The sequence below is a fragment of the Schistocerca nitens genome, chromosome 2 (assembly GCF_023898315.1).
Source record: "Schistocerca nitens isolate TAMUIC-IGC-003100 chromosome 2, iqSchNite1.1, whole genome shotgun sequence".
Taxonomy (NCBI): Eukaryota; Metazoa; Arthropoda; class Insecta; order Orthoptera; family Acrididae; genus Schistocerca; species Schistocerca nitens.
In genome coordinates, this window is record NC_064615.1 from 312,757,655 (window position 1) to 312,785,209 (window position 27,555).

Consider the following 27,555-nt stretch of genomic DNA (forward strand, 5'->3'; position numbering starts at 1 on the left):
GGGTCACGACATTAGCCTGATATCTTATAAACTATTACCGTAGCATTGTATGGGCGGCTGGAATTTGCTACACTGAACATGATTTTAACTGGATCATGGATCAGTGTTCTCTGACGATCACTGGACTAATGAAGGTGGAGCCAGCTACTCTGCACCATATTAAAACCTCCAACTTACGAGTTCAGAGTCGAGTCAGGACGATTCGCAATACTTCAAAACGTCAATCACATCCGTCTCGTCATCAGCTAAAATAGAGGACAGTACCCCATTTAAATCTACGTCTGTCCTCTCGTCAGAAAATGGCGCCCGAAGTGTGCACACTACAAAAACCACAAACTTTTTCCTGGGATATAATCATCAGCCACAAGCGTGTTACTCTAGCATGTTTTCTAGTATCATCTACGTCGATTGCCGTCTCTGTGTTTTTGTTTCATTCTCTTGGAACTACGCATGGTTTCACATCCATTTCATTTTCACTGCATTCGTAGGTACGTCTTCCTCTTCAATCTGTTCCACGTGCCGTTTGCTTATTTTCCTCTTTGTTCTTGTGTCTTCTAATAAGAATCGGTCCATTGTTATCTGAGCAACCCTCAGCTTTTTTAATGGTTTTCACACCGAATGACACCTATATTCCAGCTTAACGGCGACCCAGCCTCCGCCTCCGATATCGATATGAAGGCCACTGTTCAAGGTTGTTCGATTAACATAAAGAGTGGCGCTACACGATCTGCATGGTGTGAAATTACAATGAGAGTCCAGCATGGTTGGATCATTGGCCCGCTTTTGTCCCTGATATTTTAATTATTTATCTTTTTATTTGATTCAGGGCGTAATTAATCTTCTTTCCAGATGATGCAAACATTGTTGTGACCACGAGCAAAGAAGAATCAACACAGAAAATAATAAACGATGTTTTTGTAAAAGTTTCTGAATGGTTTTGCACAAAGGGACTAGGTTCAATCTTTGAAAAACGAAGTTGACCCAGTGTTGTATTGTCGAAAATATCCTACCCTCTATTAACCTAGCACAAAATAATAATAATAATAATAATACGGGTAGAAAACTGTTTGATATTAAGTGAGCGTATAGGTGAAAACTTAAACTCGAAAAACCATGTGGTAGCTCTACCAAAACGTTCAGGTTGGGCTACTTTTGCTATAAGAATAATTATCCCCTTTGGATAAACGGAATGAGTGAGTTAACGTATTGTCAACATTTTCATTCATTGATGACTTCCGGAATAAACATCTGAGGTAACTCCTGGCTTAGACACGAAATATTCACAGCGCAGAAGAAAGAAATTATAATTATGTGTGAAGTTCACAGACGTACGTCTTCCAGTCATCCCCTTAAGCAGCTGGGAATATTAACTACAGCCTCACTGTTTATGTATTGACTTATGAAATTCGTTACCAATAATCCATCTAAGTTTGAGAGTAACAGAGGTATTCACAACACTAGAAGAAATAATGATCTGCATTACCTTCAATGAATCTATGTTTGGCACAGAAGGGAGTGAAATATGCAGCTATAAAACTCTGACAACTACCCATGGAAATAAGATGTCTGATACACAGCAAAAGTATTTTCAAATGTAGATTAAAGATCTTTCTCCTTCTATACCATATGGGAATTCTTGAGTAGAGATAAACTGTGTATGACTCCATCCAAATAGGCCTCGGAAGGCCCAATGGTACCGACCGGCCGCCGTGTCATCCTCAACCGATAGGCGTCACTAGATGCGAACATGGATGGGCATGTGGTCAGCACATCGCTCTCCCGTCCGTTGTCAGTTTTTCATTAAATGTATTCACAATGGTAAATATGGACAACCATCAGCTGTAGAATAGGATAACGACAGTGAAAATTTGTACCGGACCGGGACGCGATCCCGGATTTCACGCTTATGGCGGGCGGTTGCCTTACCACTCGGCTATCCGCGCACGACTCACGGCCAGACCCAAACTTCCATATGCCGTCAGCGATGCGTCACGACCTGTACTCGTGTATCCACTACGTATATTCCCGAACAGGTGAGATATTTTAGTTGAAAATCATTTGCCAGGTGTCGGCGGATAAGTACGACATTGCAGTGCCTGTGTTATTCTGGAATACGATGCAAAGTTCCTTTGGACATGAGTTGTCGTGACTGGAGCCGCTACTTCTGCATTAAGTAGTTCCTCAACTGGCCTCACAAGAGCTGAGTGCAGCCAGCGTGTCAACACCGCTCGGCAGCCTCGGACGGTGTCCCATCCAAGTGTTAGCCAAGTGAGGTAGCGCACAACACCAATTACCTGACGGGAACCGGTGTTACCACTGCGGCAAGGCCGCCGGCTAGTTGTGTACAGGGTTTCTATATTCTGTTGAAAGTCCTACATCACAACGCTTATCGTGAATCTGATCTGTGGGGTAACTGAGTAAGTAAACGCACAGCCGCTGAGCGTCGCCGCGGCCGGCGCTAGGAGGCGCTCACGAGACCCTCACTAGGGGACGATCGCTACTTGCTCGGAGGTGCTCTCAATTATGGGGCGTGGCCCGTGTTTACGGACTGCAATAGCTGTCCCATTTCGCGTCGTCTGGCTACCTTGTGACATATATGTTCCCGGCAAAACTTTCTGTACTATTGGAGTCCTATTCAACGGGATTGCTACGCTAGAAGGTTTTATTAATCGCACACTACGATTTGTGTGTCGATACCCGGATTTTCTCGTTGCACTGAGTCTCTCCATATTGATTCTAGTGGATTCTGACGCCGTACGAATGGGTTACGATCTATTGTTGTAGTGTGTTTCATTCCTGAGTAAATCTCTGTATGCTTCAAGCAATGTCGATTACTTCGAGCACCAAGTCACACTGCCATCAGCCGATAAGCACCCTGATGAAACTTTGGCTTTCTACGACATTTCTCTGAGATTCTGAGAAACCTGTTTAGTTTATCAAAAGAAATTCAGGCCATTTTCACTTTTTAATTTGTTTCACACACTCGCAATAGCAATTACTTGTCAGTAGCAATGAATACTCGTAGCATCTATTTGCTTCATTTGTAAAACTGACAAGTAAATGCCTTCGTTTTATGAACATTTTCAGGTACTGAAGGAATATATTAATTTTTAAGGTATTTCAAATACGTATTTGTAACTTTTAAAAATTGTGTGTATATTTTACTACAGGCGTTTCGTTTTATTCAGTTAAAACATTGTCAGTGGTCTGGAATGAAATATGTGTACAACTTTGGTTTGCTTCTCGACCTAAAAATATTGCCTTAAAAAATATTGAAGGAAGACTTCTATTTATTCCATGTTTATCTAATTTCCTCTTTAATTTTTTTCATACATTGCTGTGTCTGGCATTGATGTTTTCGACCAAGTTTCACTTTCGCTTGCGCCACTGCACATTTCTTGACTTTAGGTAAAACACGACAAAATAATTCATCAGTAATATTTCTTTATCTTCTCATAGCAGTCGTATCTTTGATTGTATGTAGTGTTGCCAAATTATGTGGCTTCCGCAGTAGCTGCAAAGTGGATTTGAAATACCTTGAATAACTGTGCAGCAGTTACGGACACTGGTGACATAAAAGTAGGAACGTATTAAGACTGTAAAATTCGACTCAAAGCATAATTTGTAAGACTCAGAAAAGACAACCCACTGAAATCAGATTTTGATGAGACAGAAATGGCAGCATTTTGGCTTGGTGATGAGTGTACATGCCTGAAGATTATTGTACAATAGTAGCCACAAGAAGGTTAGCCAATAGCCCAACTTCCTCAACAATGGCGCGGGACACATCACTTACTATCCAATTACTACGGCCCACCAATGGCAGCCACAGAAATTTTATCCAATAATCGCCACTTCTCCAGTACAAACGTGCCAAAACTCCCCTCTCATAAGAGAACGCGACACTGCTCCTTGACACTGTTCAATCAGCCGTGGACCCAAGATCCTGAGAAAGATCGCAGCAGGGACGTCGAAACGTCGACCGCATAGAAGGAATTTGACGCGACGTGGCAATCCAGAAGAGTTCAACTTCAGTGATAACGACCGCTTCCTGATCTGGCTTTTCTTTCCCGGTGTCAAGATGATGGTGCTGTCCCTAATTTGAATAGAATTAGTCACTATGTGCAGACAATGAAAGACAGAATGATCTACCAGAGAGCCAGAGAAGCACTTCGTGAAAGAATCCAGCAGATACGCAGACACTTTAATTACATTAGCTCCGTTTTCATAGCCATGCATTTTCACTGTCACAGAGGACTAGGATAGAGCAGAGAGAATAGTTTCATCATTCAGCTAGATTTTCTAATTTCAACGCTATGAAACAAAAAGAGAAGCTCGTGAAACTGACGGATAAAGTGCACTTTTTGTGGATTCTGGACCATAAAAGAGTCGTGGTGAACCTTTCGTCAGAGGGTCTCGATGAAGCAGCTGTCTCAGTTCTCTGCAAAGGTCTGAATATCGCAGTTACACCTAAGGGAATTCCCGTTGGAGAAATTACCAGTGCCGCCGAAGCATCCCTGTTTTCTCGTCTGGAGGTGCAGGCTGAAGAATTAAGACAGGTTGTGTAGAGAATTCTACGGAAATCGAAAACACCCAAAAGCAACATATCGGCCCAAGAAAGGAAAGTTGTTCTTCAAAAGAAACGAAAGCAGCGTAGTGACGAAAGCAGATTAATGAGATTCTACAGTTGTCGTTCGCGATGTGGAATACCCAAGAAGACGGAACAACTATTAGCTGATCCTGCGTACAGCAAGTGAAAAACGATCCGACGAACAAATCGCTCGCACAGTTAAAAAATCTGTCAGGCTCCAAAATCGATAGCTCTGTTACCAGGAACATGTCTCACCCACAATGTGAGGGCCTATCCAAGATACACAAACAATTGTGTTCTTTGATGACACCAATAGCAAGTCATTTATCTGAAAAACTGAGACATCTAGTATGCAGTTCGAAATTTTTGTGAGCTTCGATGTGAAATCTTTGTTTACTGATTTCCCAGTATCAGATACAATGTTAAGGGAGAAAGTTAATCCTGATGTGTGATACCTAATTTAATAGTGTTTTCGATTGATCCATTTTAAATATACAGAGAATTTTATGACCTTCTGACTGTGTTGCTAAGGGGTCACCCTTGTCGCTGTTAGCAGCTGACATTTTTATGGAACATTTTGAGCAAAAGGTATGAAGTAATCTCCTTTACAGTCTTCGTGTTGGCTCCGCTATGTGAATGACATACAGACTTTACAACTTTAAAAATTCATATAAATTTATTGAAAGAAGTTCCTGGGTTTACTGTTATTTTATAGGGAAACACATCTAGTTTATTTTTACCTTAAACTAAAAAAATGGTTCAAATGGCTCTGAGCACTATGGGACTTAACATCGATGGTCATCAGTCCCCTAGAACTTAGAACTACTTAAACCTAACTAACCTAAGGACATCACACAACACCCAGCCATCACGAGGCAGAGAAAATCCCTGACCCCGCCGGGAATCGAACCCGGGAACCCGGGCGTGGGAAGCGAGAACGCTACCGCACGACCACGAGATGCGGGCACCTTAAACTAAAGATGTTGTATGTGGCTTCCGTTGGTTATCCTGCACACATCCCATCGGAAGTTAATTTCTCCCCAAACTCGCTGTAGCGTTGTAGGTGTAACTTGGTCAGTGGCGGCGTAAGTTCCTACTCTAAGTTCAGGTAGAGAAGCCGGCGCGGGAGGTACAAACACGATATCCCTGATAAATCCCCCCAAAAAAATTGAGTGGTGTCAGGTGTGGGGAAGGTGGGGGCCATGCAATTGGCACATCACGGCCAATCCATAGACCTGGAAAGCGATCACTGAGAAAATCGCGGACATCAGCCAGGTGGTGGGGTGGTGCACCATCTTTCATGAAGTAAAAATGTTGTTCTTGGTCATCCTCATCGATCTGTGGTATCACAAATTGTTGTAACATATCCAGGTACACTACGCCATTGATGGTTCTCTCACGGAAGAAAGGGGCCATTCACTTCGTTCTTGCTAAATGCACAAAAACGTTCAGTTTATGGCTATCACGAACATGTTGCAATGTTTGATGTGGATTTTCACTGCCCCAAATCCTACAGTTAACCTTGCCACTTAAGTGGGAATTTTACTTGTCAGAAAAGATGATTTTGGCCAAGAAATGTTCATCCTCATGTAATCGATTTAACATATCCACACAGAAGTTCTTGTGAGCAATTTTATCAGTGTCTTTTATTGCTTGTACGATCGTCAGTCTATACGGTTTCAAATGCAAACGGTTTCTCAACACAGCCCAAACAGTCGTATCTGGGATCTGCAGTTCCCGAGATGCAACGCCGGCTCGATTTCGTAGGGCTGTTGACAAAACGTTGTCTCACTCGCTCAACGACGTAATCAGATGTGCAAAGACGACCTGATGATTTCCCACGTCTTACCGAGCGCCCTGTTTCTACAAAACATTTATGCGACTCATATTTTGTAGGCCCACTAGTAGGATCTTTAGCGTACTTGGTACGGAAATTACGCTTAACTGTTGTCGCCGACTTCGATTCTTTTTTTTTTTTTTTAATATAGTGTGTGGTGTGGACTGAAGAGATCATCCTTGATGACTTATTCTTCTAGGATGGGATGTAAGGATAAAAGGAAAACACTTTATTTATTACACATTCAGTTAGGCTTGGGCACGCAATGGGTCCTTTAGCCTGCTGTCTTTGGTGATGTCTATCTCCTGTGGAGGGTGAAATGTGTCAAGGCTGTTATGTGTGACTGCTTCCTCGTGTTATGACAGATTGCCTATGGGGGGTGAAACGTTATTGACTTCGGTACTCGATACTTGTGCCATCTTGCAGGGTTTACCGTCCCTACCGATTCTAATTGTAGAACTTCGTCCCTAAGGGCATCGATCTTGTCAAAAACTCGTAGAGCCTTGTCATGGACCTTCTCTTGTATAGTGGGCTCGTGGAGTGCGGTGCGGATGTCGACGTTTCTTGTCCACCATGGAGCTCCTGTGATCCATCGATAGCAAATGTTTTGCAGCGCTTGGAGTTTGCTGTAGTTGGAGACGCATGTAGTTCCCCACGAGGTGGAGCCATACAACATTGTGGGTTCCACTGTTGCCTTATACAATTGGAGTTTAGTCTTAGGGTTGAGATCCTTACTCTTCAGGAACGGAATCAATGACCTGGCCATCTTCTGGGCTGCCGTCTTCTTGTCGTCAATATGCTGCGTAAAGAGTAATTTTTTGTCAAGGTAGACACCGAGATACTTCACTCCCGGCGACCATGGGATAAATTGGTCAGCTATTTGGAGTCTGTCGTTCAGAACTGGTTTCCTCCGTGTGAACAGAACGGCTGCCGTCTTCGTCGGGTTGATCGTTATCTTATTTTGCAGCGCCCAGCGTTCCATTACAGCAAGTTGCCGTTGCATCCTAGCGATTAGCTGGTCCAAGTGTCGTCCAGTTGTCAGAAAAGCCGTATCGTCCGAATAAAAACTCGCCGTAACAAGGGGGACTGTTGGGATGTCATTTATATATAAGTTGAAAAGCAGAGGCGAAATGACAGAGCCCTGCGGAATTCCTGCGGAGATCAGTTTCATTTCGGAGTTTTTGTCGTCGACTCGGACATACAGTTTCCTGTCCTGCAGAAAGCTGTCTATGAGTCTAATGTAACAATCCGCAATAGGGGTAGTGCGATGCAGTTTGACGATAAGGTTGGGCCGCCACACCTTATCGTAAGCTTTTTCGATGTCAAGGAAGACACCAATCGTGAAGTGCTGCTTGTTGTATCCTTCTTGTATCCGTTCGGTAATCCGTAAAAGTTGAAGTTCGGCAGATAACTTGTCCTTGAAACCGAATTGTTCGGGTCGTATAACATCATGTGCTGTAAGCGTGTCATGGAGCCTCTTCAACAGCACTCTCTCGAGCACCTTGCCAAGGGTCGGCAAGAGGCTAATTGGCCGGTAACTGTTGGGTTCTGCTGGGTCTTTACCTGGCTTGGCTACTGGTACTACTCGAGCCGTCTTCCATGCCGTAGGAAAATATCCCTGCAGAAGACAGCTGTTGAGAATTCGGGTAAGGAGCACAGTTGGCTTCCTGGGCAACTGTTTCAAATCGGTGTTGCTTATGGAGTCGTTGCCCGGCGCAGTATTCCGAGTCTTCCGGATAATTTTACGGATCTCTGCTGGTGTGGTGAGTTGTGGGCGGCTCTGCACAGGCGCAGCACGAAAAGCAGTCCATTCTGCTGTAACGACGGCTTCCTGTTCTTGCAGGCGGACGTCGTTCACGGGGGTCGCTGGTGTAGACATCTGTTCTTGGTAAGTCGTAGCATACAGCTCCGCCTGGGCGAGTTCGTCATAGAGGAGGCCATCTGGTCCTCTGATGGCTCGTTTAGGTGGCCGCTGGTGTCGTATGTTCTTGACTACCTGCCATTCGTTCTTGGTTCGAAGTAAGAACTCATCCATCTTATCTTCCCAGACCTGCTGTCGCCACTCGGCCACTCTCCTGTGCAGTTCTCGTGTTAAGACGTGTGTTTCTCGTCGATCGATCGGGTTTCTATAGCGGAGCCAACGTCGCCTACTCCTGTTTCTCTGTGTCTTCAGTTCTTGGATTAGAGGCGGGAACTCATCGAAAGCTACTAAAGGGTAGACCGTGTGAGTAGTTGCCCTCCGTTTGGCTGCCTTTATCTTCTGCGTCAAAGTTTGTACCGCGATGTCGATGGCTTCCGGTGTTGAAACGTCCTGCGTCGGGCAGATATTGTTGTCAAGATATGTCCGAAATTGACCCCAGTTCAGAGTTTGTGAGGTTGGGGGCGGTAGGTTGGCCGTTGCGTGTTCCACTATGCTGATAACAGGTCGGTGGTCAGACGAAAGATCGTCGACGGTGCGGAGCTGGAGGTTCGTCTCAATATTTTTGATGATAGCAATATCTAGGACGTCTGCTTCTTGCCGATCGACGTAAGGAATCCGAGTCGGCTCTCGTGGGCCATGGACTGTGATGCCCAGTTCTTCTTCCATGGCAATCAAAGTTCGTCCACGAGGGTTCGTACGCCGGGAATTCCAAGCGACGTGCTTGCTGTTGAGGTCACCTCCGAGGAATATTTTGTCAAAATTGGTGAAGATACTCCTTAGGTCGTCTGGCACCAGGTTTTTACCGGGGCTGTTGTACGCCGCAATGAAAGTGATGTTGCCTGTCGCCGATCGAACCGTTACTGCTGTTGCCTCCAGATGTTGGAGGTGTGGTAGTGTTTCATGATGGTGCCGCAGTTCCCTTTTAAGCAGAACTGCGGTCCCTCCACCTCGTTGGCCTTGTCTGTCCTTTCTATAGACGTACATGTTACGAAATCTGAGCTCAGTTGTTGGACGAAGGTGCGTCTCCGATACAAGTGCGATGTCGATTTTGTGACGTTGTAAAAATTCAGTGAATTCTGTTTTCTTGTGTTTCATTCCGTTGGCGTTCCATATACAGATTTTCAGGTTTCTCGTGGTCCCAGGGCGATCCATCTTAAGGTGTTCCAAAGGCCGTCAATACACTTTCGATTAAAGAAAGTATCCCCACTAGTTGTTGCTGCACGGCGGTGAGAAGTTTCGCGACATCAGAGAGCGCTGGAGCTATGGATTCCATCAAATGAGCTGGTGAGACGTAGGTTTCCGGTTCCGGTCGGCGTGGTGATGCTGCGTGGGCGTATGAATAATGCTGATGGTGCTGTCGAGGTGGAAGTGCTTCAGGAGGAGGCTGTGTTACTGGATGCCGAGTCGCCGCCGGCTGTTCTTGTGGCGGTTGCTGACGATGGGGCGGAGGGTGTGGCGTCAGGTTGGAGTTTCGTATTACACGAGTCCTCCGTTGAGAGGGCTGCGGGGAAGACCGTTGTCTGTATTTCCTGAGAAGTTCCTGGTACTTCTGGCAGCCACGCCATGTGGCAGGATGGTCCTTTTCACAGTTAGCACATTTAGGCGGAGCCCCTCGGGGATGAGTACAGGCTGAAGATCGGTGTTGCCCTCCACAGCGAACGCAGCGAGCAGGCAAGCTGCAATAATTAGCCGTATGTTCGAATCGCTGGCAGTGGCGACATTGAACAGGTCCTTCCTGTCTGCTGTAGGTTTCAATAACGACTTTAGTATATAGAAGGTATTTGATGTCGTAAATCTTGTAGTTTTCCTTTTGGGCTGGCAACGTGACACAGTAAGCATCTTGAGGTCGTAATTCCTTCGTGTTGTCGTCTCGATTTTTAAACTGGTGGACGTTGATGACAGGAAAACCCTTCTCTATCAGTGCGTCTTTCAGTTCTTCCGTAACTTCGGCAGGTAGACGTTTGACAACCACTTTGAGGTCCTTGTCCTCTGCGGCCTGATGTGTAAAAAAGTGGATGTCATTCGACACAAAGAAATTGATAGCCCGCCGTTGATCTTCGTAGGAGTCAAAATGATATTTGATCCTGTCTCGCTGGTAGATGGCCTTAAGACTGCCGTCAATATTCGCTTTCAGCGCCTTGTTGAGTTCCATGTAGTTCTTGGTATGGTAAATAGTAACGGGCGGGACTTTGCGTAGTAAGTTACGGCCAGAGCCATCTGTCCCCTCTTTATCTGCTTCGAGATTGACGCCACGCGTCTGGTCCATACGCTCTGGAGCATCCGTAGTGTCTTCCGTCGCAATAGCCGCATAACGGTTGGAAGTTTTCAGTTCTTCTGGACGTTGTCGCTTCCGAGAGTTGTTCTGCTTAGGAGAAGCGTTGAGTCGTTTTCTTTGGCGAACTAGTGTAAAATCGTCCTCTCCGGCGGTGGGCTGCATGGTCCAAACTTCTTCAGAGGAGACTCCCTCCATTTCGTCGTCGTCTTCCGGTGGAAAAAATTGTTCCACGTCGCCTACTTGTTCTTCAGGCTGTGAAGTGGGAACCGTACTAGTCCGGTTGTCGTATACTTCCTGACTTTGCAGAATCATGTGCTGTATTTCACGTCTTAGTTCCCGTTGTTGCCGATCGTTCTGTGTTAGCTGATTTCTCTCGTCACAGGGGTTTGACGTACGGTGTCCTCCGCTCTGCATTCGCATATCGCTCGTCGTGGTCCTGTCCTCATTATCTTGCCTGTCAGAATCCGTTGTCGTTGCAGGGGTCGTCGCCGTTGTATCCGTCCTGTGGGGAGCGGCCGCCGGGACGGCCGGCGGGGCAGGCCCCACCGACCGGCCAGCGGCCGGCCCCGACGCGACCGAGCCGGCTGGCTCGGACGCGCGCGTTCCGTTGTCCGCACTCTTCGGCATCGCACGCTCAACTGCTTCGATTCTTCAAACCAAAACACACAGCTAGTACCATCGGGTCCAGTGAAGGCAGCCATCTTTAACGCAGCTGCCACTAGCGCTCCTTACGGTGAGATTCGGCCCTAGCGGACTACGCGAGACAAAACGTGATGTATTTCACTACAAATTGACACTACAATCACCTCTGTGGGTACTCTGAATTAATTTATATCAATTTTCAAACTTGTAAAGTCCTTTTTGAAACACCCTGTATAGATGATCCGACAACAATCTAGGGCGCAGAGTGCACAGAAAGCCTAGTGACACAATAGGGATTTAGGTGCCACTTGGGCACCACCACCCAGCCCCGCAGCAAGCAGTGCTTAACATTCTGTCTTCACGTGCCTGCCAGATCTGTGACGAAAACAGCTTCGATTCGGAGTTGGTTTTCTTAAAGAAGACAATGAAGGCCAATGGCTATGAAAGTTTGTCCGCAGACAGTGCTTTTGAACGGAATATTAGTTATCCCAATAAGAATCACCAGAACCGCCTTATCATTCTTTTAAGGTACCGTCTGTGTCTGGGGTCAATGACCGCATAAGCAGAACTCTGCGGAAAAACGGTATACAGAACCTTTCTTCACTCAAAACAAAGTAAAAGTTTTTTTCCGGCGCAAAACGGATGCACCTGATTACCTAAACACAGAGTCTCTACCGAATGATATGCGGCTGCGGTGAAGTGTATGTAAGCGAAATGGGAAGGAAAGGACTGTTTAAGAATGTATTAAGGAAAACGAACGGCACACGCGGCTGAAACAAAGTCTGAATTCTGCGGTAGCGGAACATTACTAAATCTCTGGTGTCAACGTTTATTTATTTTTTTTTTAAATAGTTCTTCAGTCCCTAAGCTTACACACTACTTAACCTAAATTATCCTAAGGACAAACACACACACACCCATGCCCGAGGGAGGACTCGAACCTCCGCCGGGACTAGCCGCACAGTCCATGACTGCAGCGCCTAAGAGCACTCGGCTAATCCCGCGCGGCGTTGATTTCAATATTACATGTGCCGGCTAAGGAAACCAACATTTATAGAAGCTATTGAAATTTCTAAAGACGTATGTAACTTCAATAGAGAGGGCGCCTGTAGGCTTCCGGTGTCGTAGCTTCTCCGCCATCCAGGAAGTGGATACGCAGTCGCGGCGTGCGAGCAATGCAAACAATGCCCTGAAAGGCATCTCTGCGGACAATACCTCTGGAAAATATTCTGCCTCTCTTGTTCTGCCCATTTCGCTTGTATCCAATGACGGTGGCCCGCCAATAACAGCAGGAATAATTTTAACCAATAGATCTTCTCCCGCGTGAGTGTGGGAAATACCCTTTCTGTCCAATGAAACGATGCCCTCCATCCCCATCCCCTCTGAACGGTAGCCACAGGAACTTTACTCAGTAACCCCACTTCTCCAGCACCAGAGCGGGAAATGACAGTGCTCAGTCTACTCTGGATACCACAAAATCCTGAAGAAATCCGTGTAGAGGGGGCGACACATCGAGCGTATAGAAGAAGTATGACGTGGCCTAAAAACTCAGAAGATTTTAACTTCAGAGACAACGACCACGAAAGCCTGCAGACTTATCACAATACTGATTCAATTCTCTGCTACTGAGAGATGTGTAAGTGGAGCATCGGCTGCTGTAACAACGGCAACAAATGAGGCGAACGGAATAAACTTTTAGGATGAATTACGGCAGTGTTGACCAACGTCAAGTCGAATATATTACAAAATTATATTGTTTGAAATGCGAGGGGCGTTCTGTAACTAATGCAACAATTTTTTTTTCTCGGCCAATTTCGCTTGAAAAAGTGCTGAATTTGTTGTGGGATATGGTTAAATATTCCTACTTCAGTCCCTATAGGTTCATGAAATTCCGACTGGTGACGGCGTTGTAAGTAGCCTTGAAAATGGCGTCTGTAACGGAAGTGCTATCCAAGCCGGGAGACCAGAGCATCGCAGATATTCATAGGCGCTTGCAGAATGCTGCCAGTGAATAAAACCACGGTGAGTCGCTGGGCTAGGCGTATGTCATCATTGCAACAATGTCACGCACACCTGTCCGACCTCCCACGTGGCGGCCTGCAGCACACAGCTGTGACTTATTAGAAGTAATCGATGGATGACAATTACACACCTCGCTGCACAACCTCGCTGCACAACCTCGCTGCACAATTGGACGTCTCCGTTGGTAGTTCTGACACATTCGTCTACCAGTTGGAGTACTCAAAGGTGTGTGCCTGCTGGATTCCTTGACGACTAACAGAAGAACATAAAGAGCAACGAAGGACCATATGTGAGGAAATGCTTGCGCGTTACAAGGCTGATGGAGACAATTTTTTTGTCGAACATCGTCACAGGCGATGAAACATAGGTTCATCTCTTCGAACAGGACACAAAATGTTAATTCATAGAGTGGCGAGGAAAAGTTCAAAAAGATGAGCCCTCAGCAGGTAAAATCATGGCGACGGTCTTCTGGGTCTCTGAAGAGGTTATTCTGTTTCACGTCGTCCCTCATGGTGGAACGATCAACTCTGAACCGTATTGTACTACCATCAGGAAACTGAAGGAACAACTTCTGCGTGTTCATAGCCACAAAAATGGAAACGGACTTCTTCTCCGCAACACCGCAACGCCTCCCACAACTCTGCTAACCCGACAGGAGCTCACAAAACTTCATTGGACTCTCTCTCTCTTCCATCCTACAGCCGGCATCTAGCACCTTTTCTTCTAGTTGGCCCAACGAAGGATGCCCTCCTCAGAAAGCTAAAAGTGGATGACGGGGAGGTTATTGGCTCTGAGCACTATGGGACTCAACTGCTGTGGTCATAAGTCCCCTAGAACTTAGAACTACTTAAACCTAACTAACCTAAGGACAGCACACAACACCCAGCCATCACGAGGCAGAGAAAATCCCTCAACCCGCCGGGAATCGAACCCGGGAACCCGGGCGTGGGAAGCGAGAACGCTACCGCACGACCACGAGAGGCGGGCGCGGGGAGGTTATTGATGCAGAAAGATGTTGGCTCCGACGTCAACCATTAGAGTGGTACCATGTGGGCATACAGGCCTTCCCAATAAGATGGCATCAGGCGGACGCACTAAAAGGAGATTATGCTAAAAATTAGGGTTTTGTAGCCGAAAGAATGGGGAATAATATGGCGTATTGCAATCCATAATAAAACCAACATTCTTGTGTGTTACATTACTTACTGAATATTGTAGGACGAACCGCATCATCGACTCATTTATTGGTTTAAGAATGCTATTGCGAAACCTTTTAAAGTTTACGAGGACACTTCAAAAAGTGTGGTACACATTTTATGGCACACCCGGTAACTTTTATTCAGTCCTGCTCTACACTTCAAAGTGGCACATATATATGACTGTGTTTTGACGCTAAGTCGCTAAGTTTCAGTAAACAACGGTCGGAACGTTCTATCAAGCCATCAATTTGTGTACGGTAGAAATGCGCTATAGGGTCACAGGAGCCATCCGAGAACCGCTCTGTGTAACATCCTCATAGTTGAAGAATGTCTTTCTCTCCATACGTTCATCCAGTTTGCAGAGAAGATCGAAACTGCGTGGTCTAACATCTGCACTTCACGATCAGAATCATCCACTTCTTCGAACTTGGTCAAATTGCTGGCACTATCTCACTACCAATGGGCGTCACATTTAATTTGCTCTGTAAACCGCCGGAACGTCACAGTGAATCTGTGTGCAATTTAGACGTTTTATCCACTGGATTTGTTCTGTCCTGCGTACTTCGACTTCAGAGTAAGTTTCCATTTGCAGCATCATTTCACTCACACCTTGGGATGCACTTGTTACTGGTACGGCAGCAGAACTGTCTCTGCAGGAAAGCTTCTATAATCGGTTGGCTCTGGTTACGCAGCGGTCTTAGGCCGGGACGACATGTATAACTTACTTTCTGAAGCCCCTAAGTATTTATTCTGGCGTTGCAAGGTATTAATTATCTATTGTTATTGAAAAAATACAGTGTTTATATTTTACATCTAGTTTTTAGTGAAGCTCTAAACGTTGTTTGGATATTGACTCATATCTGTTATCGTTTAGGTTTAAACGTCTCAGGACGATTGGAAAGCGCTTAACTACTGGTACGGTACCTACCAAAGACATGGAAGAAAGTAGAAACCATTTATTTTGGGACTTAATGCTAATATTTCCATCAAAACGTGAATGCAAGTTATGTGATGACGAAGTTCGGTATAAACCGGCTCTGGAAACAGAAAATTTAACAAATAAATAAAATGTAGAAAAGTGACTCCGAAGTCGAAGTAAGCAGGACAGTACGATTCTTGTGGGCGAAACGTCTAAATTGCACACACATTTATCGTGAAGTTACAGCGGTATATGGAGCAAATGTAGTTAGTGACCTGCTTGGGAAAATCCTACATTTAAGATTAACGAATGCATATTTATGATTCTTTACTGCAAGGGCAAATTTAATGTTGAAGTAAAATCTTCTGAGTTATTTAGCTGTGCCAGTTTTCCGTCTTCAGCACAAAACGGGTCCCTTTGATCTTCAGGTAATGCATGTGTTTCGTGACTCTGTCGCGTTCCTGTGTGAAAGGACATTCTCTTGCACTTCACTAAAGAAGAAACTTTATGAGATAATACACGTCTGGCACTATTGAGGCATCTAGACAGCAGCTGGCTAGGCGCGTCGTGCGGGAAACATAAATCTCTGCGAGAAGGTACCTCGGTGTAAATCTTTGGTTCCTGGATTTTGTTATGAGACCCTCGACCCCCCGGACTTCTGTCTGGAATACGCGCTGAGGCCACTGTAACAATAAGGAACGATCATCTTTGAGAGTCTTACATGTATTACGCGATATCTTCACAATAACAGTGACTCCTGAGGGACCCCCCAGAAAAGGGATTGAAATACTGACTGTCGAAGAAGGTAAAATCACGCAGCGAAGCAACTCGCAATGTGCGGATACTGGTTCGCTTCTACATCAATGTTACCATAGAGGACCTGAAGATATCATAATGGAATGCCGAAGTCGGTTGCCTCTGGAATAAATCAGAGATGAAGACATACTGTTGGTTTATTTATTGCTGGTTTATATATGCGTTGTCGCAGACTTTCAAGAGAGTCAGCACGTCCGACGTTCCCTGAATGACACCATTCCAGGCCGTCGGATTGGAAGAGGGGGAACTGCGGATGAACTTCACCGCCGGTGGCCTCCAAGGTCTCCAGACAGCACACCTTGTGACTTATCTGCGGGGTTACGCAAAAGACCCCGTTTTTATCCCGCCTGTGTCTGACATTCTTGAAAGTCAGCGATATCACATTGTTGAAGCTGAGAAATAGATAACGAGGTACCAGCTGCTTCGTGTGTGGCAGGAAATGAGCCGCCGTTTTGATATTTGTAACAGATGGTGCTCACAATGAAGGCATAAAATTGGAACTTTTCTCTTTCTAGGAACTTTGGAGTTCTGTTTGTATCTTTTGTAATATAGAAAGGATGGATGAAGTGAAATTTTCTGGAAACAGGTCTAATGTAAGGCAGAGAAGCGAACCTTCAATTTTCTTTTTCAGTCTCCGCCTGATCCTTCGTCACTGTTGATTTTGGCTGCAAAGCCCGCACAGTTTGTCAGTCTTGGCACTTTAGCGTTCGAGCTCTACCCACTGAATTTCTTTGTGACGGATGGCGAAAGTTCGAGGCGTGAAGATGGTGTGCGTGGTCTTCCTATATTCGCTGTGAGCCTGGGAAGTATCCGTTCGTAGTCACACAACTCGCAGCATGTGAAGGTAACTCAGTTGGTCATTGAAACATAGTTATCAAAAACTGGAATGGACGCTGTGTTGGAAATTCGGAAGCACACGGTTAATTAGTCACGCGGAGAAAACTTGAGAGCTGACATTTCCTGCATGTACATATTCGGAATAAACGTTGAGCCTGTCTTGCGCGTGGCCTTTGCAACTTAGTGATCCATGATATTTGTGAGGTTGTACGGAGTGTTCAAAAAGTCTCTCCGTAGTGCCATATGATTGTTAGCCGCGCGTGCCGTATGATCGTTCGCCTGCTTGGGTTACTTCCCTACAAGTGGACTGTCCCAACATTCCACTGGTTCGCTTATGTCATCCAGCGACAGTAGTATCGTTGGTGTGTGTCGTTACGTGTTGACGTTAACGTTTAAGTTTAGTTCCTTTGTTCGTTTGTTTCGTTTTGTCACTGTTAAAATGCTAACTATTGGAGAACGTGTGTTTTTAGTCGAACAAGTGTTCATAGCTGGCGGTAAATGCACGGTTTCAGTTCGCCAAACATTTACTTCAGTTTTCCCGGAGAGAACACTCCCACATCGCGATACTGTAAGAGATTTGATCAACAAATTTCGAAGTACGGGTTCAATGACAGATGCACCGAGAAGTGGTCGTCCTAGCGTTTTGTCTGAGGATAAACTACTCGATATTTCCGATAAAATGTCCATGAGTACGAACACGTCAGTAAGAAAACTCGTCCAGGAAATCGATGTTAGTGTCGGAACGGCCCACACAGCTGTAAGGAAAAAATTAGAACTTCTCCCATATAAAGCGACAGTCGTGCAAGAACTGAAAAATATTGATCATGGCAGGAGACTGAATTATTGTCAATGGTTCAAAGATTTCGTTCAACGAGGTGGAAGGGATATTCTCAATGAAACGTTTTTCACTGATGAGGCGTGGTTTCATCCATCCGGGTGCATGAACTCGCAAAATTCTCGTGTGCGGAGTACTGCACATCCATTGTGTACTCATGAGGAACCACTTCATTCTGTGAAAACAGGAGTTTGGATTGCAATTTCTAGACGTCGTATTGTAAGTCGGTCCCATATTTTTCAACGAAACATTGAACGCACAACTATACTGCAGTGATATTCTGTACCCATTCATAGGAGAACTTGTGGTAAGTGAAATACTGAACGGTTATTTTCAACAAGATGGTGCAACCGCTCATACAGCTCGCGTTTCAGTGTCACTGCTTCCTGATGTTTTTGGTGATTGTATAATTTCACAGGGACTTTGGCCTCCACGATCGCCTGACCTAACACCACCTGACTTTTTCTTCTGGGGTGCAGCGAAAGCAACTGTCTATAAAGATCGTCGAAAATCCATCGATGAATTGAAAATTGCAATATTCACTTTCACTGCTTCTGTTACAGAAGAAATGTTACAGCTTGATTAGATGAATTGAATTGTGTATTCAACAATAGGGTGGGGCACTTTCAATATTTAATGTGAAAATTTGTGATTAAAAATGAATATTCAATAAATTAATAACTTGTATTTCACTATACTGTGTGAATTCTACGGTCATCAGTCCCTAAGCTTACACACTACTTAACCTAAATTATCCTAAGGCCAAACACACACACCCATGCCCGAGGGAGGACTCGAACCTTCTCCGGGACCAGCCGCAGAGTCCATGACTGCAGCGCCCTAGACCGCTCGGCTATTCCCGCGCGGCTTTGTATTTCACTGAATTTCATTTCGGTATATTCACTGAGGCATACGACACTGTGGAGAGACTTTTTGAACACCCTGTAGTTCACCCCGTTTATGGCGTCCGTGATTTGGCTGCCGACGTTTCATCTCTCTGGAAAATTGGAAATTTGAGGTAAGACCTTATTCGACCAAACTGCTGAGGTCATCGGTCCCTTAGCTTAAACGCTACTTAATCTAACTTAAACTTATACTAAGGCAACACACACACACCCATTTCATCTCTCTCTTGTGCGACGTACAGGTAGCGGTGCACTCCCCGAGAGTCAACGCTCCGCACCACCCTTTCCAGCGAGAGCTGCACCGGCTCGCACCTGATGACGCGACAGGTCCGGTTGTGCTGAGGTGAGCCGAGGTGAGGTGAGAGGCGGCGCGTCCGCTAACGTGGGCCTAATTGCGGGAGAGAGACCCGAGCCACCGTACGGCTGGAGAGGCGCTCCTCCGCGCGCACACACAGCGCCGCCGGCGGCAGGCTGGAAGCTGCCCTGTCACTGCTGGAACGCTACGCACTGCTCTGAACTAACCGTCCACGGCTGTCAGCTATTTTGCTGCCAAACCACTATAGGGTGACTTATTAACGTTTTATAAAAATCGTAGCGACGTAGACGATGCTGAGACAAGTATCTTAATACAAGACACATGGAGCCACAAAAGTCGGGAAAAATCCCGGAAGTGGATGACAGATGTAGAACATATGACACCACACAAAAACTACGGAGGGTATTTCGAGTGCGTGTGTGAACGGACGATTTCCCGCGATGCAATATTTTTATTCAAGCTACGGTGCAAATTTCGAATACCTTTTGTAGATGTGGCCTGTTGTATATGTAGAAAAAAATGGTTCAAATGGCTCTGAGCACTATGGGACTCAACTGCTGAGGTCATTAGTCCCCTAGAACTTAGAACTACTTAAACCTAACTAACCTAAGGACATCACAAACATCCATGCCCGAGGCAGGATTCGAACCTGCGACCGTAGCGGTCTTGCGGTTCCAGACTGCAGCGCCTTTAACCGCACGGCCACTTCGGCCGGCGTATATGTAGATCAAATGGCTCTAAGCACTATGAGACTTAACATCTCAGGTCATTAGTCTCCCAGACTTAGAACTACGTAAACCTAAATAACCTAAGGGCATCACACACATCCATTCCCGAGGCAGGATTCGAACCTGCGACCGTAGCGGCAGCGCGGTTCCGGACTGAAGCGCCTAGAACAGCTCGGCCACAGCGGCCGGCTTGTATGTAGAAGTTACAGAATTATTGTCCTCGCTGTAACCAAGCAAAAGCTGTTCTTATTTCTTTGCTTCTTGCCCTTCTTTTTCTGTTTACAGACATTATGTAGTAATTATGACGCAATGCTGAAGTTAATACTCATTTACTTGTGACTCAATACAGTAGGTTTTCGCCGCGCGGGGTTAGCCGAACGGTCTCGGGCGCTGCAGTCATGGACTGTGCGGCTGGTTCCGGCGGAGGTTCGAGTCCTCCCTCGGTCAAGGGTGCGTGTATTTGCCCTTAGGATAATTTAGCTTAACTAGTGTGTAAGCTTAGGGACTGATGACCTTAGCAGTTAAGTCCCATAAGATTTCACACACATTTGAACATTTGAACAGTATGTTTTCGTTGTACTGTGCTTTGTAATAAACCAACTGAGACCGCGAGACCGGTTAATGAATAATAAATTGATACCTCATTGTAAACACATACTGTCTCACGCAATGAAGAAAATACTGCCTGCTAGACGCATAGATCGGACCCTCAGCCACTCGTGCTAAGGTCGCCCACGTAGGCGTGGACCCACACTGACGGGAATTTTTGACTTAGGTTGGGATGATCAGGTGAGACAGACAGGTAAACTCAACCGCTGCACGTGCAGCAATGTGCATCATCTGGCGACGTCATATGTTCAACATTTGTCATCCACTTCTGCGGTATTTTCCGACACTGCGACCCCCATGTGTCTTATACTAAACTTCTTGTCTCAGTAGTTCCAAGAATCGACATCTGACATTTTGGCTCGAAAATAGTTATCGACATACTCTCGTAAGATAACTTTCCAAAACTCGACATATGCAGTTAGTTCCAAAGTCAGGCACCTGCATTTACATTGTTCAGCGTGACAGCACATAATGTTCCACAACCCGACATCTTTTCACACGATGTGTGTTGCTTTAAGATACGTGATATTTATTTTACAATAATTTGTAACACTACATCTTTATTGTGCGCATTTCACTGGAGGGAACGTTAACAATGCGGCATTAGCTCAATGTCAGTATTATGCTGCATTATTGTCACATCCACACTTGTTTCTGAAAGTAACTTGGTTCTTATCCTCAGCTTATAAAATGGAATCTCATGTACAAAAGATGTCACCAGTAGAACCAGGACGTGGAAGGAAGAGGGTCCGTGAGACCACTAAATGGACAAAATACAGAAAACAAACCGAAGGATAAATGCCAGGTATTTTGTATTATTGTGTTTTTTGACTACTACACTGCCCGTTTCTTTATGTTCTAATTGTGATCTTATTCATTATTTTACTCACTCAGCGAAAAGCAGTCCCAGAGCTCCAATTTGTAACCATAATGCTGCTTTCCAATGCAGTCTCTTATCTCTACATGATATAATGCATTTTCATAAACTGTTTTATAGTGTTCCCAAAAACAAAATGAAATGATCGTGCAGAATTGTTGGCAGGGTGCAAGCCTTATTTCAGGTGACGCCACATTGGACGACTTGCGCGTCAGTGATGATGAGACGACAGGAGGAGAAAATCTCCAAACCGACCGGGAATCGAACCCGGGCCCGCTGCATGGTAGGAAAGCACGTTACTACTCACACGTAAAAAAAAAGCAAAAGACCGTCTCCATTAAGTATTTTGTAAAAAGAGCGGTGAGACATCAGGGATGAAATCACTTGTTGTCCCTATGTGTCGGAAAACTTCTTAAGAGTCCTGCAGGTCTCATAGGATCGGGTAGGGCATTTAGAAAGTGGGCTACCACCAGTAGAAGAAGGAGGAGGTGATACATTTAGCAAGAAATATGATATGAAAAAGGTGGCTATGAAAAATTTCATCGAACATTTGGGTAACATAAGTGAACTCTGTTACTGCAGAGGTCAGATTAAAGGCCGCCAGTACTTGCAAAGTGATTTGAATATTACCAAACTCTGGAAAGTATTTAATGAATCAGTTGCTCGCGATAATAAACAAGGCTTATTTCCGATATTAATTTTGTACAATTACAATTAGGCTTTGGAAGTCTATCAACTGATATTTCTTCCTTCTGTTTGATGCTGAAAGAAAAACTAAAGCACGCTAAAACAGCCCAAGACAATTTAGTAGTGATGACTACTCTAAAATTACGTAAGTGGCATTTTGCGAAAGAAAGAGACGGATGAACTCATTCTTAGTTATGATTGCCAAAAAAATTTGGTATTGCTGAAAATTCCTGATCAGGCAGCTTATTACTCTCGGCACTTGTACAATTTCACTGTTTGTTCTGGTTCATCTCGTGATCCCCAAAATAAGGACAATACTTTCAAGTATGTTAGGCTAGAATCTTGTCGCCCCAAAGGAGCCAAAGAAATCGCGTCGGAACTTTATGATAGATTATACGAGCTTGATCTCTCTGTTATAAAAAAAAAATATTAAACTAATTGCCGACGGCTGCGCAGGACAAAACAAAAACAGCAATATTATTGGTTTGGTTTCCTACTGGATGAGAAATGAAGCACCAAAGAATATCGACGAAGCTAAATTGATCTTTCCAGTTGTTTGCCACTCTCTTATCCTGCCTGACCGAGTATTCGGAAGAACTGAAAACGAAATAAAGAAAATCGACACCATTATTAAACCGGAAGAATATTACAATATATTCAACAACTATGGTTCCCAAAACAAATTAGGTGTGGACTGTCCAGTCTATGATTGCAAAACAAGAAAACAAAGTGTTTTCATACCACCAAGTGCCTAGCATTTCAAAACGAAATTTTACAAGAGAATGTGATAAAAAGATCGAGAAATGCAGTTGTAGTCAAACATGAGCAGTATTACAGAAGTGAACTGAATGTATGCACAGGAATACTAAAACGGGGAAACAATTTCTGACAAGGGAAAAACGAAACTTCCTATAGATGCTTCCATCATCAAGAAAGAAAAGCTGCGTCGTGTTGAGCTAATACTTGGGAAATATTTTGAAGATATTTGGAAATAGATGAAATCCTTGGTGTATTATAGAAATGTAATAGATCGTGTTTATGAGGACTATGAGCAGGAGCAGGAAGCAGCGGAGGAGAAAAATGTGCATCCAGAACACGACTTGGTGAACCACAAGAAGATGAATATAATCTGAGCATTTAAGTATTGTGCAACCTAATTGCCGACGGCTGTGCAGGACAAAACAAAAACAGCAATATTATTGGTTTGGTTTCCTACAGGATGAGAAATGAAGCACCAAAGAATATCGACGAAGCTAAGTGTAAAGAAGTACTTAAACTGAGGAGACTAACATATCTTATAAAATGTTTATCTACAAAATTATGAATAAAGTAAACATTCTTAACTAAAATGGGACTGGGCTTTATCACAAATTCCAAAGCCCAACATTTTCACTACTGTTGGTTCCAAAAGGCGACATACTATACAATTAGTTCCAAAACATGACATCTTCATATTTAAGGACTTTATAACTCATACAATAGGAATTTTTTTTTATTCGTGCTTATGTGTTTTACACTTAGAGTTTTGTATGATAACAGAACATAGTTTCCATTTATTTGCGCACTGTTAACATTGGAATCTATTTTTTCTTTTTCCTAAGAATGACTTAGGGAGCAGATGTCGACTTTTGAAACTATACACCTCAATTACCCAACATGAATCGAGCTATGGGTAAAATGGCTCAAATTGCTCTGAGCACTATGGGACTTAACATCTGAGGTCATCAGTCCCCTAGAATTTAGAACTACTTAAACCTAACTAACCTAAGAACGTCACACACGTCCATGCCCGAGGCAGGATTCGAACCTGTGACCGTAACGTTCGCGCAGTTACAGACTAAAGCGCCTAGAACCGCTCGGCCACAACGGCCGACCGAGCTATGGTCACGTTCACTATCTGATAAAAGTATTCGGACACCAATTAGCGGACTTCAGTATAGGGGTCCATTTACTGTTCGCTTTTATGACGTCTTTATCTCTAAATGAATTTTATCCATAGTGGATGCAGTTGAACTCTGTGGCTGTTCCTTTATAGGGTTATTTATTTGTCACAGGACCTGTTTCGGGCTTACGCCCATCTTCAGGTGTTTATGCATTCATGTACATGATTATGTGCTGGAGATCACTGTATAAATACAAAAAATTGTTTGCTGGTGACTAAACAGATACAAGTGGGAGAATTGTAAGTGGCAAGGCAGCATATCCGAAAATATATCTGTACTTACATAAAGCTGAAGCATCATTATTATAGTTACGCTGTGATTAACGTTTTTCCACTTAGTTACACACTTATTATCATTTTCACGTCCATATTTCAGTTTTATAAAGTTTAGCTGCATGTTTCAGTATTACGATGTGCACTCGTGAAATACGCTGTGATTATACAAAAATGTGGGCTGTGGCCAAAGAACTTGGACGCAGCAGGTGTAAAGATGCTACTCATACAGAAACATGTAAGTTATGGTCAAAGAACTTAGCCACAGAAAGTGCAAGGGTGTGTCACATATAGAAACTTGAAAAACCCTTATAGACTGTGAAGGTTTTTAATATACATAGCTTTTCAAGTTTCTATATGTGAAACACCCTTGCACTTACTGTAGCTAAGTCCTTTGACCATAACCTACATGTTTCTGTATGAACAACATCTTTACACCTGCTATGTCCAAGTTCTTTGACCGCACCCCACATGTTTGTATGTAAACACAGTGTATTTCACGAGTGCACATTTTAATAGTGAAACATGCAGGTAAACTTCATAAAACTGAAATGTGGACGTGAAAATGATAATAAGTGTGTAACTAAGAGGAAAAACGGTCACCACAGCGGAACTATAATAATGATGCTTCAGCTTTATGTAAGTACAGATATATTTTCGACAAATGCTGCCTTGCCACTTACAGTTGTCCCACTTGTATCTTTTTAGTCACCAGCAAATAATTTTTGTGTTTTTATACAGTGATCTCCAGCATATAAACATGTACATGATTGTATAAACACCTGAAGATGGGCGCAAGCCCGAAACCGGTCGTGTGACAAATAAAAAACCTTTTATTGTGTTTTTTCTCTGCTCGGAACCCTCAATGAGGTGTATGAATGTCATTGGAGGAATGGTACCCATCCTTCCTCAAGAGTCTAAACCAGACAGCATATTGGTGGATGCTGGGATCTGGAGCGAATTAGGCGTTCTAACGCATCCCAGAGTTGGTCCATTGGGTTCAGGTCGGGACTGGACATGCCAGTCCATTTCAGGAGTGCTACTGTCCCTAAACTACTGCATCGCAGATGTTGCTTTATGATACCGTGAATCGTCTCCGAAATGTTCCTCTATTGTTCGCTGTACAGAATGATGTAAAATGTTTCATATCTTCGCGGATTTAGAGTTTTCTTAAGGTCGATAAGAGGACCACACCCTTACCACGAAACGGCCTTCCCCATATAGTAAAACCACTTCCTCTGTTCTTAGCCGTTGCTACTAATCATGTTAGTAGCTAACTTTCTCCAGGCATTCACCGAACCCAAATCCTTCCAGCGGATTATCATAGTGTATTGCGTGATTCATCACGCAAAATCCCTCGTCTGCAGTCATCCAATGTCCAGCGGCATTGCGCTTTACACTGCCTCAAGCGGCGCTTAGCGCTGACGCCAGAAATGCGTGGCTTACTAGGAGTTTCTCAAGCATTGTATCCCTTTCTTTCAAACACCCTACGCACAGTCATTGTGCTGTGTGAGCTACTGATCGCACTTAGGAACTCAGGAGTGATTTCTTCAGCTGATTTCATGCGATTTTTTAGAACCACCGTTCTCACATCTTTACGGTTCCTGCACAAGTGGTCTTCCTGGTCTAGGCGCTTCAGTCTGGAACCGCGTGACCGCTACGGTCGCAGGTTCGAATACTGCCTCGGGCATGGATGTGTGTGATGTCCTTAGGTTAGTTAGGTTTAAGTAGTTCTAAGTTCTAGGGGACTGATGGCCACAGATGTTAAGTCCCACAGTGCTCAGAGCCAACCATTTGAGGATATTCGGCGCGCGGAAAATGCGGCCGGGGATAGTGCTGGTGGAGACGCGAAAGAGGACGGTCGGTCTTTAGGCAGCTAGGAAGTGAAACGACTTAGAAAATTTCGCCTTGTTTGGTATCACGGGACTTAGTCTCCGAGCGGTGAGCAGCCGCGCGCTCGGTGTGAACTCTAACTTTTCGCGCAGTTAATGAGGTGGAGTATTGGACTTGTAATTAGCGATGAGATTGTGAATGATCGAACTGTGTCAAATGGATATGCGATCGAGTGTAATAATAATTGTAAATACGACCACTTTCGCTATTAGTTTGCTTTCTGAATAAACATTGTTCAGACCAAATCGCAACTGTGTCGCCTACATCATTTATGGGTCGTTAATTTAGTTCTAGGGGAATGATGACCTCAGATGTTAAGTCCCATAGTGCTGAGAGCCATTTGAACAATTTTTTTCTTCCTGCTCTTGGTGTAACTGTGATCGTTATTCGCGTTCCCCCTTCACGACAACATCTGAAAAACTCGATTTGGGCAGCTTTACAAGGCTTGAATTGTTCCTGACGGATCTGTTGGTTGTGTGACATCCAATCATTAATCCACTTCGGCAGTCTCTGAGCTCTCCTGACGAACTGTTTCTGCTGTTACCACTTCTCTACTCATAACACAATACACTCTGAGTTCTTTTGTACTGGCAGATCCGACTGTGGTGACATCCAGCGGTCAATTCGGCATATATGGAGGTATCTTGATATTTCTGACTAGTAACTGTACATCGTAAATGGTACACCTACGCCAAATACGTAAGGGCGGAATGTTGGAACTGCTCAGCGTAGTCGACGGACATCTACATCTACAAATACAAGATATAACGTAATTAATAGCGAGAATTGAAGTGAGTGAAATTACACTATAATAGAACCAACGACTAGTTTAAGAGATATTTGTGAATGAGTGATTCTGAGTCGCCGCTGACTGCAATATGAAATATTACTCTAATTAGTACATACGTTTTTGAAAAGTAAACTTTTCGATTCAGTCCCCATCTATTACGGGCGATCAAAATGTATCAGTTTTAGGGCGTTACAGTAACATACACTATGCGATCAAAAGTATCCGGACACATGGCTGAAAATGACTTACAAGTTCGTGGCACCCTTCATCGGTAATGCTGGAATTCAATATGGTGTTGGCCCACCCTTACCCTTCATGACGGCTTCCACTCTCGCAAGCATACTGTACGTTCAATCAGGTGCTGGAAGTTTTCTTGGGGAGTGGCAGCCCATTCTTCACGATGTGCGGCACTGAGGAAAGGTATCGATGTCGGTCGGTGAGGCCTGGCACGAAGTCAGCGCTCCAAAATATCCCAAAGGTGTCCTACAGGATTCAGGTCAGGACTCTGTGCAGGCTAGTCCATTGCAGGGATGTTATTATCGTGTAACCACTCCGCGACAGGCAGTGCATTATGAACAGGTGCTCGTTCGTGTTGAAAGATGCAATCACGATCTCCGAATTGCTCTTCAGCAGCGGAAAGC